Genomic DNA, 16,426 nt, shown 5'->3' on the forward strand with positions numbered 1-16,426 from the left:
AATCAGTCTGGATCAGATAGTGGGTTAAAACTGAATTTTGTGTAGAAGAAACTGTTTCTTCATGCAGTAATTTCTACATGGCACTTTTCACTTTGAAACAAATCTTTGTAATTTATATTGAAATGTAACAGTTAATGGAAATCTGCTAATTTTCTAAATTCCTTGTTTCGTGGAGGAGGTTTAGATCTTCAGTGTAAATGGCTGTCCTTTGGTTATGGGATTGTAAATAGCAATTATCTGTAGTGCTTCACCTAGATCAAGCAATTGTGAGAGAATTTGCAGTGACTCCAATTTGCTGTAACCTAATTAACCTGTAAGATTTTCTGACATCTCTGACATTCTTAACAAACTTGTGTTCTTTAAAAAGCAGCCTTTTCACTGATTTGGAACAGAAGAGGCTTCTGTGCGTGTCAGATGGTACTGCAAACCAATATGAGAGTTTTAGCCTCCACAGCTGATATTGATGTTGCTGGAAATGTAAGATGATCACATATAGACATTAAATTCTCAGGTAAAGTTTCATGGAAACACTGTTAGATGAAAGTTTCCCTATTAATTTTTGCAGATTTCTGTGAGGTTTCTCATTTACTTACGATACAAGTACTCTGGCTCAAATTGTCCAAAGATATTTGAAATCTTAAATATGATGAGGGATCAAAGTGGGATTTTAACATATTTTAAGTCATTTAGACTTGGTGGGTTTCAGTGGTTCTAGCTTGGACATCAGAATATGAAGGCTAACCACAAATAGCAGAATATGAAAGCTAATCGCAGTTAGCTTACAAAAAAGGTAAAACCTTCAATACACAGTCAGAGGTGTTCATTGGCAGAAGAGGAGTTTGCCTAGTTGCATTTTTGCTGAGGCCTTTAGATTACTAAGAGAGAGCTCTGAAGATGAAAATACAACGGGGTTGTTTAAAAGACTCAAAGTTATGGTACATGGCAAGTGAATAAGCAGAGACTGAAGTGTGGGTGAAAGCTATATAGGGAATTAACAAAAGGAAATATACTTTTCATTTGCGAGAAGACTGGAAATTGCAGGAAGGTTTTTATTTTTCATGTGTAATATTTCTGTTATGTCTGCTTATAGTAACATCTATGTTAATAGCGCTGCATTACATATAATAACTATGTATTATATTTCTTTATTATCTTCTTAATATTTAGCAATTACAGCTGAATATGTAAAATCAACTACTGTTTGCAAGCCAGAAAATTCATTATTAACAGTCAGACTTTTTTTGTGTGCTGTGATAAATCCTGGTGTGGGACTGCAGTTGTGCGGCCAGGTATGACTAATTCCTGAAGCAAGTGGCCGGATGAAGACAGAAGTGCCCAGAGGTGTCTTACATGAACCTGAAAAAATGTTCCTTATTGTAATTGCTTAGATTACTTTCTATTCTTAACTCATGAATCAGTTTTTCAAATACTTCTAACTGGATCCTGGAAACAATTTAGCTAGAACAGTCTCTAAACAAATCTGTGTGTGTCTCCTAGGCCTAACCCTATGGAAATGTGGGACCAAAATGTACTAAAGAAGATTTTCAGTGGCTTGTTAAGCTTTTGGCCTGTTCCCAAGTACCAGTTTTCTTTCTTCTGCATCACCATTTTCCAAATATTTCTGAGTGTAGTTACTAGCATTTCAGTAATTTTGAGGCCAGAGGAATGGCTGTGGCCATGTCTGCACTGTTGCATAATACAGTCCATGCAACCTGCCCAATAGTCACTATTCTAAACCCTGTAAGAGTGAGTATACTATGGAAAGGCATCAACTCTTCATTTAAAAGATTACTATTTATCCATTACATCTACAAACAGATTGTGTCATCTGTTACAGGTGAGGCATTCTCTTATTTCAAGCCAATACTATTGTTGCAGCACTCATCTCACAAGTTGCTAGGGCTGCATATCTGCTACCTTGGGAGCTCCCAGTCAGTCATTCTGTGTTTACCAGCCAATGAATTTGGTTTAGAGTCCAAGGGTGAAATACCAATTTGTGTTTTAGAAGAGAGTTCTAGCAAAGTAACGCATGTAACACAGGTCAGATCTGGATGTTCTGTTTGAGAAAAAGAAAGGATTGTAACAAATTTCTTCCTCCAATCTCTACATTTCTTTCCACAGCTCTAGGAGTCCCTGATTTGCTGTGAGACAGTGGCTCTGTGACATTGTTTTACAGTACCTGGAAGATGTTAAAAGTCTCATTTTGCTGATGTTTTAAATTTCAGTTCATAACAGAATAGAAGAGGGCAAATTTTTTCTTTAACTGTACATCTGAAACAGATTCATCACAGGTATGTGTGTACCTGATGAAATTCTCTGCTTTACTGTGTGCATGGTCCAAGGTGTGTGTCCACTGTGAATAACTTTTTTCTGTACAGCCTTTGTGTAGTTTTCCCACAACACTTTACATGAAATGTTTATTCTATAAACAGTTTCAGTCCCATTGAGGATGATGAGGGAGTCTTCCCATGTTCTGTACAGATGCTGAGGATTCGAAAAAAAGAATTAAGGGAAAAAAATCTGTATGACTAAATTTGATGCAATTTGGAAAAGTAATCCTGTTGCGCAATTTTTAAGTCAGTGGGAGTTTTGCTTGTCACAATTTGGCCCAACTAAGCTAACTGTAAAAGTGCCTAGTTTTCAAAGAAACTTAGTAAAATATTACATAAGAGAAAGCCAGATCACATTAAGATCAATGGGAAGGGAAACTCTGTAAGAGACATGTGCAGCCCAAAATGAATTATATGCCCACACTTCCTAAAGCTTGGAGCTAAGAACCTCTGCTGGCTGAGTGTGTATGTAAGAACCCTCCAAACTGAGTAATTTTCTTTGTTGGTTATCTAAGTTTTTTCATCTTCCCCACTGGCCTCTGCATGAAGTCTGATCTAGACACCAATCAGCGATTGCATCCAGCTGCTAATGAGAAAGCTTCTACAGAACAGGAATGTACTGTGAAAACCATAGAATTGCTGAGTGGTTTGGGTTGGAAGGGACCTTAAAGATCATTTGGTTCCAGGCTGTGGACAGGGACATCCTCTGCTAGACCAGATTGCTCAAAGTCTCATCCAGCCTGTCCCTGAACACTTCCAGAGATGGAGCATCCACAGCTTTTGTGGGCAACCTGTTTTAGACAATAAAGAATTTATTTCTAATACCCAATCCAAACCTACTCTCTTTCTGTTTAAAGCCATTCCCCCTTTTTCTGTCACTACTGTCCCTATCACCTCTCTTTAGTTCCCTTTAGGTACTGGAAGGTGCTGTAAGGTCTGCAGAAAGCCTCTTCTACAGGCTTAACAACCCTAAATGTCTCAGCCTGTCTTCAGAGGAGAGGTACTCCTTTTAATTTTCCCTTTTAAAAATGGCTGTTGTTTCCTCTTTTCCAATGGAAATTTCACCAAACTGCTGTGACTTCTCAAATGTGATGGATAGTGACTTAGCCACTTCCTCTGCCATTTCTTTCAGGACCTTCACATGCCTCTCATCAGGTCCTGTGAACCTTCAGGTTCCTTACATATTTTTGGACCTGATCTTCTCCTACTGTGGGTAGTTCTTCATTCTCCAAATTCCTGCCTTGCCTTCTGCAAGTGACTGGAGCATATGCCCCTGAAGACCAAGGCAAAAGGGTCATTAGAGTACCTCAGCCTTCTCATTTCCTGGGTAACTACCTCTTCTGTTTCCTTCCAGATGGGTTTGGCATATTCCCTAGTATGAAATCTCATTACAAACCCCTAGTAAAAATCTCAGACAAACTACTGGGTTTGTTCTGCAGCTGAGGTGAACCAGTGATTCGTGTGAGCTAATAAGTTCCCACAATGGTAATGGTTTCACAATTAGGAAGCTGATGCCTTTGGTTCATTCTTTTAAATATTATCAGAAAAGTCTTGATTCTGGATTTTTGCATGTGATTTTCTGACATGAAAGGCAACCTGGGCCTGCTGGAAACTGGATGTTTGAGTGACCAGCACATATAATTTTAGATCCAGGACAGTACTGATTAAAGGGAGTCCTACTCTTCTTCATTTGTGTCATGTTAGGAGGGGGCTGTCTGTATTTGTGTTGGGATTCATATCCCTGTAGACAGACAAGTAGATTGGTTATGGTTTACCTTGGGCAAAGTCATGATGAAAATGCTGCAAATCACCAATGTGCTTGCACAGCAAAAGACCATTGTATTGCCTGGTCTCTGGGTAATTTTCTGCAATTTTGTTGCCTAAAGTTCTTATGTATCTGAGGAGTAATATGTTCTTTTCCCCTGAAGATCTAACTGAGAAGGGGGACCAAAATCCCCCGTATTTAGCCAGCTGCAAGTCCTTCCAGTTTTGTTAGTCCATATTTTAGAGAAGAAAATGTTATTTGTCATCTCAGTGTCTCTGTGATGGAAAGTTGAGTAAACCTGCACTTTATGTGGCCTCATGTCACTGTAGCTGATTTAGCATTTAGTGTTTGGTTGGGTATAGGAAAAGGACTGGTGTGGTAGAAGCCAGCATTTGATCTTCTTTAGTAGGATTGTCTTCCTTTGAGCTTCTCATACAAATACGGTTGCTGCTTTTTTTTAAGCTCTTGGTGAAATGAAGATGATGCTGATATTTAATATTTTTAGCTGTGTATTTCTTTCACCTCTTTACCTATCAAAACTTACAGTAGTTTTGTACTAAAAAATCCATCTAAAAACTCATGGCAGCAATGGCAAAAGCAGGCTGGTAATTATTATCCCAAAGACATACTATTTTTCTTCTGTGACTCATGCCTTTCTTTTCAAAACAAAAGCAAAGCAGCTAATAAATCAGTTAGGTGTGAGGAAGTAAAACAATGGAAAAGAACATCGTATTTGAGCACTTGTGTTGCCATCATGCTGATAGCTGACAATATCAATTTTTCATTGCAGGAATAATAATGCTTGCCATTTATTATTTAAAACATTGGGAATGAAAGAAACCTAAAATTTATAAAATCTCATGGAGTAGCCAGGTACAGGGCTGTGCTGAGAATGTGTACAATCATGTACTGTTTTGGCATCAACCATCCTAGTTGCTGTGAGGTTAATGCAAAGATACAGTTGGTCCTTTAATGAGGCTACAGAATAATATCTTCCATAGGACCTTGATTTCAGATCATGCTTTCATGTGAAATGTACTGGCTTTATTTTGTATTGTGTAGATAATAATATGTCCTGATGAATAGAAACAAAGTGGCTAGTTTGAATTCCGACACCTTGGTTTGACATGCTTTATAACTGCTTTCCTCCTGATAGATGCAGAGGCTGAAATATGGCTCTTTAGTGCATTATAGTTTTCACCTTTGCTATAAAGGAGAGACACAGTCATTTTATATAATGCATGGCTGTGAAAATAAAGTATATATTTGATAATTCCAGGTAAGGTATTGGAAAGGCTTTGGATACTCATTTCTAAAACTTTTTCTCTCTTTAGTGGAGAATTACAGCAATGCTTTTCTGAAACTGTTTGCTGTGGCTGGCTTACATGATTCAGAAGGGTGGTGAAAAACATTCATGAATGTTGAATTTTTAGTAAATTACTCTGACTTCTGAATTTTAATGCTATATTAAGAGCACTGACATTTCTAAATCTTGTGATGACCTGAAGACCACTTCGCTTATAAATGCCAAGCCATCAGTTTGTTCTGCAGCATATTATAGACATAGCTATGCTACAAAGAAGCAAAGTCTTATCAGTTTTTTGTCTGATGAGATTTCTTGGTTTTCATTTTACACACTGAAAAATCTTGCTTTTTGCAAGCAAAACCTTTCTTTGAAGAGCTCACTTGAAACCAGTAAATGGGTTTATTGTAGAGGATAAAGATAAATTTGCCAATATTTTGGGAGGCTGATTAATTAAATACACTGTTATAATCACAGTTTATAAAAGCCACCATTCAAGGATAGCAGTGGAGTGGAATGGGGAGAAGAGAAAACAACTGGAATTTCTTATTCATCAGGGATAACTCTTTCGTTCTTTGTTAAACCACGTGAGACATTGGGTCTTCCATTAAAAAACATATAATGACTATATAATGTCAGAATAATGTGCTTTTTCAGCCCATTATCCATCTTTTCAAGGTTTTTAAGAGCTCAAATCTTTCTGGTCTTCAATTTATCAATAATTTTGCAAATCTTTGTGGAAGTTCTGTTAGTGTGAAAAAAGAGAAGGATCTTCTGAGCCTGCTGCTAAGTAGGAAGCATTATTAAAAGTTGAAAACTTCAGTATTTAATGTCAGATTTCAGTTTTTCAAGTGTTTTCCAGCAAGTTTTAACACCTGTTACATTTATTTGTCCTGAGTATTTTTTTTTTCCAACAAGAGAGTGAAATCTGGAATTTGCCAAGAGGTCAGTGATATAAATATCAGTATTTTCTTGAAGTTCTGAAAGAGTTTTCAACATTGGTGATGTCGATGTCACCTGACGAGCCCAGTAACAATATTTTAGCAAGGGTGCTGTGGGTCAAATTGATGTGTACTTCAGCAGATGCCTTGGACTAATGGTGGTAGCTTACACTTGCAAGGTGGCATTAGTATGTCAGTGCTTGTATTTCCAAGTCAACTAACAAACAGTTAAAGATATAAGAATATAATAATTCTAAGTCTCTTGGAAAAAATAATGTAAGCAACTTAGAAGTGATGTTAGAAAGCAGTTCTCTTGTTAAATCTCAGAACTGTCAGCTGATATGCCTGTCAACACCTTTCATGACCTTTTTGAATTTTGCTGTGGTAAGATCAGTAATCAAAAACAGTCTTCATTATTAAAAGCTGTATTTAATAAAACCATTGCATAAGATTTCTGTGTAAAGTTGCTTGGTGGTAAAATAGTATGTTATAACTTGATAGACTGAGTATTTTGTATTATGCAATGCATAAATAATGGACAGTATATTTTAGATGCAGTAAAAATGAGTATATAAATGTATTATGAAAAGGAAAAGTTAATGCAAACTTTTTTGCTACTTCTGGTTTGCAAAACAATTTCTACATTCTTGTTTTCTGAATGGATCAACCATGAATGTACAATAATGGAGATTAACTCCGCAGAGACAAAAAAATAGATTTTCTTGCTCCAGGCTACATGTGGTATTAGTCACATTGTTGACAACACAATAGGTATGAATTAATACTACTATGTTTGGTATTTGGGGTCTTGTTTCAATTACAGAAGTTTATTATATAACAATACTTAACAAAAAAAGTATTTTACATGGTTAATTGCCAATGCTCTGGTATTTCTATTTATCTTTACAGAATAGTATGTAATTATGTGTTGGAAAGTAGTTTCAAGACATGAAGTGCAGTCCTCTGCACTCTTAAGCAGATAAGTCACCTTCTTCAGCCTGTTGTGCAATCTGCAAAAGGCAGACACGTTTCTGGCTGCATTAAGATACTTGGAGGCAATGTATGAGATGCCTGTAGTACTTACAAAGATAACAGAGATATGGCAGTTTTGTAAAATTAAAAATTTTCTCTAAGATAAGTGCTGAGTATAGTAGGGGTGAAAATCAAAGGTTGTCAAGGCAATAGAGCATTGATTAACAACTACGAGTACAGTTCTTTGAACCTCTCAAGAAATTGATGTTTTGCATTTTTCTCAGATATACAAATCTCTTTCATACATTTCACTGACTGCTAAAATGTACCATTTCATATTAAGTTATCGTTATAAAATAAACATAGAAATATTCAAATGAGAGTTCAGGCATCTAGAAGTGGGTTCTATGTCTGCCTGTGGGACTGGGAATTGTCAGTAAGGTGATGAGTCCAATTTTTATCTGCAGGAAGGTAGCTTAAGAAGCACAATAATCTTAAATTGGTTCTATATTATGTATAACTTATGTCGCTCTGTTATCTGTAATGGATTTTTGCTTCATGTTACTGGGGAGTATATATATCTAAAATATATCTAGGCTGATTTGTAGTATGCAGGGTTAAGGTATTAGTATTACTACTTATAAAAAGTAGGTGCAAAAAGGTAAGGTTCTTTTTGCTGTTAGCTGTTTTTGTGCAGGGAAACAGATTGGTTTTTAACCATCACTATGAAAATAAGTCATTGTTTTCATCAGCAAAAGAGGAATTGGATAAAGGCTCAGAAAATACCCTACTACTTGGCTACTCACAGTGCTTAAATATTATCAGACCCCATAACAGCTTTCTTACCTCAAGGGTTTGTAACATTTCGCTGGTGATATGCCATGTTACATTGTCCTTCCTCAAACTGAGGTAGAGTTTAGCTGGGCCCAAGATGAAGTTAAATAAATGTAGCAGCTCCAGGAGCTAAGAAACTGCTACCTTTCCCAGGTGACAGTCTCAAGATGCTGGGTCCCTCTGCTTCTGATCTGCCAACAGTCTGGCTGGACTTGTCCAAAATCCTCTGGCATAATGTTTTTTGCACCTGCTTAGGAGGTTGCTGGCTTGCCCTTAAGCGACTCCAGGGAGTGTTGCAACATTCCAATCTTTCATACACAGTTGTGGGTGAGGAACCTTTGGGTCCACCATTTGCTTCTGTTTTGTGTATGAGATGTTGGAACAGTCTTGGGAAGCCACGCAGCAAAAGTAGTTACATAAGGATACGGAATGTGTCTTTTCCACCACAAGTAAGAGGGGAAGACATAAGAAAGGAAAAATCCCACATTCAGTGGTAAACATGCTGTGCTGCCAAAGTCATGCTAAAACAAAATGATGTACTTGAATAGTAGGTAAGCAGAACTTTTCTGTATTAGGCTTCTTCCCTAACAGTCTTTATGCTTAATTTTAAATAAATTTCTAATGTTTTTACCGTTCCTCTGATTTTATGGTTAATTTTTCATCAGTTTTGGTCTTGTTTGTGAACTGTCCATGCCTAGATTGCAATTTCACATAATTCATTTATTATGCAAGACTGCAAAAACAATTTATTATTTAACTAGTCCAGTAGCTGACATAATCTGAAGCTTAAGATCTGTAATTAGTCGACTGATTTTTAACTCCCATTATTTGTGCTCTGCTTGGAGCAGAAAACAACAGCCACTCTCCTACCAAAGCAAGTGGCTTTTTTTAATTACAGGAATTTTTAAAAGTTTATATAAAACCCATTTTTCATAAATAATCAGGAAAAGTGTACATACTTTACATGCTCATAAAAATTATGTGAGGAGGGTTATGAAAATGATGATGAAAAGTTCAACTTAGAAACAGTTTTTTTTTTTTTTTTAACATTTTATTTTTAAAAATGTTTCAATTTGTGGAGATGCTACAATGGGTGTTCCTCAAAATGTAAGCCTGATAGACTGATGATTTCTGTTTCACAGCTGCGTATTACCAGATGTTTCTCTCCCCTCTTTCCACTTGATGAAATAGTGCTGTGCTATTATAAAAGGCTTGTGCTAGTTTGGACTAAGTGGAATCTAATAACAGCTTCCACAGATGACACTTTAATACTCTTTAATATCCTCATAAAAATGGAATATGAAGCAGTTGTTTGTAGATGTAAGCTGGAATGAAGAAGAAGCGCATTTCTGTTATTTCTTTCACTGTGAGTTTTTGTCTGTTGGTCAGAAAAATTATTATCTTCATGGTTGCTTGTTTTGAGTCGCTATCTGGAGGCCCAGCTGTGGAGCACCAGTCTGAATTCAAGCCACATTTTCTCTGCTCACCTGTCAGCTTGCTTCATCTAGATGGAAAGAAAAGCCTTGAGCTCCTGAAATACGCCATTAGCTCAGAGCAGTTCTGGGCTAGCAACTTCTCTCCTGACTCTGGCTCCTCCCCAGGTGCTGGATGATTGGATTGAAGCTGGCTGAGCATTTAATTTTGGAAGCAGTGCTGGAATTATGGTTTTATCATGCAGTTGGAACATTCTGAGAAGAGTGGAGACAAATAAGCTGTTAATTGTAGCAAACTTTACAAGGTGAATGAACAAAGTGACTGATGTATTTGGGGAAAAGCAGAACCACCTCAGGAGATGACTGTGTCTGTGGCTGACCCAAACGCCTGCTTGCACCAAGGGCACTTGCATTTGTGCTGACTGGAGTGAGGATTGTGCCAGTCTGTGGTGACACAGGTGGAAATGCTTGTGGGAAGGAGTTGAGCTGAGATAGATAGAAGGATAGCATGCTGCTTGCATGTCTCTCCATCACTACAGTGGCAGATTTGAGTGTAATTCTCTACTAGCTTGCTTTTTTTTAAGGAGGCTTTTTTTTTTTTTTTTTTTTTTTTTGCTAGGCACAATGGGTGTGGGACTCATCTGTCCAAAGTACTAGCTGTCCTGGGCTCCCTTCCTTGGCAGAGGAAGCTTCAAGGAAGCTGTATTGTGCATCATGCCCTACAATTATACCAGTGTTTTTACCTACTGTAAAGGCAACATAGTTTTGAAGTATGCAGAAGTTTGATTTGAAATTGTACATGACAATAAATAGTAGGAATGTGACTTCAAATTGTGTTATTGGCTTTTCAGGGCTCTAAGCTCTGTCATGCTTGCCCTTTGAAAGAGGATATGTGCCAGAAAATGTTAATGGTTTTCCTAATGACATGTAGGGGAAATGCATAGCTGATGGGAAAGAAAAAAATCCTAATCTTAGTTAGGTATTGCCTTTGCCCTGTCATTTTGAAGTAATCTGAATTAGAGAAATAACTGACTATAATAGAGAGAAAGCAGATGAGATAGCAGAGATTGTGCATCTGCCATTTTCAGCGCTGAGAAGTGTTTACTGGAGATCAGAAGATGGTCTTATAATTTGGATCTAAATTTTGGAATGCTTCCTGCTTCTGTTCACGTGTTCTAGTACAAGGTTTAAAATTTTAGCTGTAAAATTTCAAATATTGATGTACACAAAAACAGTGCTTGCCCCCAGAAACATGCTGTCTCCTTTGGTGAGAAGCCCAAAAAAATGAAGGCTTTCACTAGTTGTCCAACTTGACAAAAACTTTGAAACTTGATCCATACATAAGAGGTTTTAAAATTTGCATTTTCCTGACAAAATCACAAGCCTGATGTGTTTGACTGTAAGGAGTGGATACGTAACGATTCTATTCATGCTATTAAAGACATCTTCCACACATCATCAGTGATGGCTACTTATGAGATACTGTGCTTATAAGAAGTTGGATATGTATGCTTAAGTGTTGGTGGGATTAGGATTTGTCTTCACTTACTCTTTTGATTTTTGTCTAATTTTTGTCTAATTCAAGGGAGTTACAGGATTGGCTTCTGAAGACATGATGTAGTGATGGCTTCAGAGACTAGTTCCCCTCTCACTGGGTGTCTAAAAATGGGCCAACTGTACAACTAAGTAATCATTAAAATCTAGTCAGGAGCAGTGGAAGGTAAAGCCTGCTTGCCAGCTGAAGTTTTTGGCTTGGTAAAATTTTGGTGCTACTAAACATTTGATCTTAATAATGCAGTCAGGTTTATGTCAGGCTACATTTACCTCCTTGTTCTACATTTGCTTAATATAGTGGTTTCTGCTGCACATTAGAGATGGCTATTAGGTGTATAAAGTAACTGCTTACACCTATAGTTGCTGTTTATATTTACATTTTCTCGTTGCATATTTAGGGAATTAACAACAATTCAGTAATAGTTGTGCATTTTTGGGGTTTTAGTTTGGCTTATTTTGCATTTTCCAGACAGCTGTTGGTGTGAAACTAAGGGTGGAGATCTGTAATTACTTCAAAGGATACCAGAATCTGTTTATTATTTTCAACCCAAGTAAGTAAATCTGTCACAATGTCTGTTATTTAGTGGCATGAGAGTAAACTGTACTTTATAATTTTTTCATTAAACATGTTTCTCCCCACCCCCATACATTTCCTTCCTTGTGTCTTTGTAGTACATTATTTTCTTGAGGCTGAATTCTGTGTTGGAGCTGCACAACAGTAGATCTGTTCTGATTAGGGAGATAAAAATGTGACTGTGAGAATACTCATCTTGGCAGAAGATATGTGATTAAAGGAATGGTGAGACACAGACACAAATCTATTTGGAGAGATGTTGAGTGAGACAATCTCAGAAATATTCCACCATATTTGCAGGCTCCTAACTCACTATAAAATTAAAGCTATCCTTTTAACATGGTGGCAAAACCTCAGGAAATGATGATCTTAAGGTTTGGACCCTTATTTGAAGTTCACCCAGGCTGTTACACCCTGAAATTCTATACAGTCTGGCTGCATCTCACATAAGAATAGAGTTTTTATTTTTCTGAGTTTTTTTGCTACTTCCTGCCTCCACTTCATCTGGAAATGTTGTAAAAAAAGCCTTTCTCATCATATGATATTTCTTGTTAATATTTTTACATTTCATCATTTTGTATTCCAGTCTGGGTGAGGTTACAAGGATGATAATTCAATTTAATATGTGACTGTGTACAAAGAAATTTTTGGTTGAATAATCTGGTGGAAAGCAAATAATTTTAAAGTATCTGTATTAGAATGACACCACATGACTTCTAGTGTCCTGAAACAGTGCCTCTAGATTGCTGTCTGGGATTGTAGAGTAGCAGGAGTGAGTGTCCCTGGTGTATCTATTACCTGGTTTGCATCATGACTTAATTATGGTAGAGAGATTTTTCACTGTATTCTGAGTACTTACTGGACTCAAAATAACAAAAACTACTCACAATGTATTATATCTATCTTGTACTAATATTCTATAATTATATCAGGAATCATGAAATGGAATTATTTAAAATGGAGTAGTGGAAGTGTGGTGTTTTGGTTTTTAATCCCTGGCCCACCTCATTAAGCAACTGCAAAACATTCCTGACTGCTTATGTGCTGAGTGTCTCTGTGGTGGTCTATCCATAAGTGCTGGAGAGGTGGAAAGATTCTCCTGTTGGAACTGACAGTGGGTCTACTGGCTGCAGCCAGAAAATGCCCTCAAATGTTTGTCTTAAGTAATATATATATATTGCGTTCAGCTTTTTTGATAATTGTTTGTGATTCTTTGAAATAACAGTTTTCCATCGGAAAATGCTTATTTATAAAAACTGTTAGTTAAACAATGTATTTGTTTTCTTAGTCTCACAAAAATGTGGAGGAGGGTGTTGGGGGACTTGTGTTTTCATAAACCATTCATCTCTACAATTTCCCTGTGCAGGGGTATTGAGGAAGAAAGAGCAAGAATTTACCATGTTCCTCCCTGGAAATGTGGGAAACTACGGCTGAGATTCAAGCGCCACTTAGACTGAGAAGTGCCCTGAGTGAGAGGCAGTTGGGTACCCTGAGATAGATGAGATGTAATAAACCTAGCTCTCTCTTTAAATAGTTTGAGTGGATACTCCATGAAACACTGTCCCATTAAGGCAAATGTGTCCACTCCCATTCCTCATAATAACTGCCTACTGTCCACGTTCTTAGTTATAGATAATATGTAAAAATATATTTTCTCATGGGTAAAATACAAAATAAAATACTACGCAGTTTCAACAAAACAAACAAACAAACCCCAGTTTCATGACATGGTTGTTATTATCTGGTTTAGTGAAAACATAAGGTACAGGAGAAAAAGTGTGTGTGCTCTGAAAATGAGGTATTGTTCTAGAATATTGAAAATTATCTATCATACCAAATGCATTATAGTTCAGAGATTGCTCTGAAAGGAATTATTTGTGTTCTCTGAAAGTATTTTCAATAATCTGCAGTATGACGAAGGATTTGGTTCCTCAATAGAAAGTACAGTTGTTCTGAGCATATCAGGGCAAAGCACATCTTCATATGAATTTTGCTGCTCAGACTATGTTTAGGTTTTGGGGTTTTTGTATTGGACTGCTTAGCTGAGTTGAAACTCATATAATTTTTTGGCCCATTTGTCACAAAGCTTGTGACCTGGCTCCCAGTGAATATCCCTTTCCTGAGTATTACCTAGGTCCCTTGTAGCTAGCCTGAAAGGGACGAAAATGTGTCTCAGCACAAAGAATAAGAATGTTCCCACACCCTCTTATACTCTGAAAAGTGAAGGAGCTTGAGCTCCAGTGTGCTTTCCAGTTATTTGTTCAGGGAATAAGTAGAAACTATAATTTCTTGTTCCTGCCTTTCACAAGTTGTGGAACTTTAATGCACTTGTCCTTGAAGTATCTCCAGTTAGAGGCCAGGGCATCTTTGTCATAGCCATTTTATTATACAGAATGGAAAGGTTTCCTATTCCAGCCTTTACCATTTGAATAAAGAGAATTACATCAGACATTAAAGGATTAGGCATAGGAGAATTGAACTGAAATTAAATGTCTGTTAACTTCCGTCTCCCTCTTAAAAAAGCCTGACTTGCAAACCAATTGATCAACTACAAAAACATCCATGCTGTAGCAATGAGGATGCAGTTGCTCCCTTCTGAGGCAGCTGTTCCACAGTGCCATGCAGAGAGGATCTTTTTTTTAGTGTGAACTTTCTGTTGCAGTGCATAAACTCTAAATTACAAAACTACATAAATATTTAAGTGATTTCAGCTTTACTGGCAGACATGCAATTCTCCAGCAGCTGAGATTTTCCTTTATCTACATTCTCACAGTTGTGTGAACTAAGAGTTATAGTGCAGGTAGGTTTTTTCCCCCTTTTTTCCATGAGAGAAGGTTTTAAGGAAAAATTGTAAGGAATTCCAACAATAACACTTTTAATCTACTTTAGCCCTTAGGAATTCAGTATTTCAAATACAATTTATCTCCCAAGTTATTTTTATCTGGCCTTTTGGCAACACTTAACCAGCTTTTTCTAGCTGTGTTGTATTTGCAATCAAAAATCAGTGGAAGATATTTTTGTTTACACCATCTAACATTTAAGAAAAAAATCTACAGAATTCTTTGTAGAACGCTGAATTTTCTATAGGATTTTAAACACAGAGGAAAAAAATTACATCAACAAATCTTTGAGCTTAGGGTACTTTTATGCTGAAACCACCTGGATTTATTGTTGACTTTCTTATTGAGGTGGCTGTAACTGCAGCCACTGATGGCACAAAGGTGCCCATGAGAGCATGGCCAAGAGCAGGCTGGAGTAGAGTCCAGCATTCTGGAGTCTTGCTTGATGTCTGTGCCAGGTAGAGCAATGACCTGTCTGGGCAGACGGATGCTTCTCCATCTCTGCATTGTAGCCTGCTGAACCTTGTAGCCTTGCCTTCAGACCTGCTGCTCTTCAGGTCCTCTGGGACTGTATGTCCCACATTCAACTAGACATCTCCAGCTCCTAATTTAGTCCAAGGACATAAAGAGTGCATGCCATCAGGTCACACAGAAGAATGACACTATTAAAATAGCAAACAGCTGATATTTGTATTTTATTTTTAGCTTATTTCCCGTTGTTTTCCTGTGGTTGCTGGTGTCACAAAAGCTTCCTTTCTAGTCGCTTTGCTTAAAACACACGTACATTGGGTGTATATGCATCTTCATGCCGGAGTTTGGTGTTAGATTGTCCACTGTGGTTGCTTATGAATGAAGTAGTATTGGCTCAAACTCCTTGAGAATGAGAACTACAAGGAATTTGGAGAAGGCCCTTTCTGTAATGCTTTTTCTTCTTCTGTGAACACAGCTCTGAGAATTCAGATGCTCAGGAGGCTGTGTTCCCAACCTGTGTGGCTGTAGCATGGGCGGGCAGACATTTCCCCTGACAGACAGTCAACAGTAGACTTCAGTCTTGGCCCAAAAGCTGAATGTCTCTTCTCCTTTACTTTACAGCAAAGCATTGCGTCAACATTTATCCCCTGTAGGACTTAATGTCAGAGCAAGACAATCATCAGGAGTTCATATTTATATGGACTTTAAGGGAGAGTAGGGTCTTCAGATGCTATAACAGGATGCTGTCCCTGGAGGTGTCATGTGGAGTTTTGCTCTCTTCTTTCTATTTTTAATTCCCCTTTGAAGTGAGATTATTGAGTCACGCAGGACTAAAATAAATGCAACAGATAATAATGCAGCTTCCTTATTTCTTGCCTTATTCGTGCACTGACCAGACACTCTTTGTCTTGCTAATTTCCGATCTCCTTCCCCATATCCATTCACTTCCTGAATTTCTTTGGCTTATAATAACACCACAAAAGTAATTTAGGCTTATTTTTGCCTTTTTTTTTTCCTGAGGGGTAGCCAATTCTCATAAATATAAGTTATTCCTGAGCAGGTAAATTTTAGCACATGCAGGATTGAAATTGCATGTTAGATATTACAAGGAATTCCCAGCCTTTCATAAGCAAACATGTAATTAGAATTTATTTTTTTATTTATCCCCTGCCAGGCATTTGCTGGGGTTGGAAAGAAGAGGAATTTTGTCAAAAGCTAACTTTGTGTGCTTATTTTCCCATTATTTTCTTGCATGAGAATGCAACAGAACCAAAATTTTTACACAGTACTGCATGTTGTGGTTCAGTCCTAGTGCCACATCATAATTTTCATGACAACATCATGTCTAGTGGCAGTTGAGGCATGAAATATCCATACTTTGTTCAAAATGTCCTGTTCTTGGCATATTT

At 37.3% G+C, this 16,426-nt stretch overlaps 1 protein-coding gene across 1 annotated transcript in view; it reads left to right on the top strand.

Moving 5' to 3' along the window:
- RAMP3 (receptor activity modifying protein 3) overlaps positions 1-16,426 on the top strand; it is a 50,736-nt gene that overhangs the window by 24,899 nt on the left and 9,411 nt on the right. The window lies entirely within an intron of this gene.

This window comes from Onychostruthus taczanowskii, unplaced genomic scaffold, assembly GCF_017590055.1.
Source record: "Onychostruthus taczanowskii isolate IOZ18803 unplaced genomic scaffold, ASM1759005v1 scaffold222, whole genome shotgun sequence".
Lineage (NCBI taxonomy): Eukaryota > Metazoa > Chordata > Aves > Passeriformes > Passeridae > Onychostruthus > Onychostruthus taczanowskii.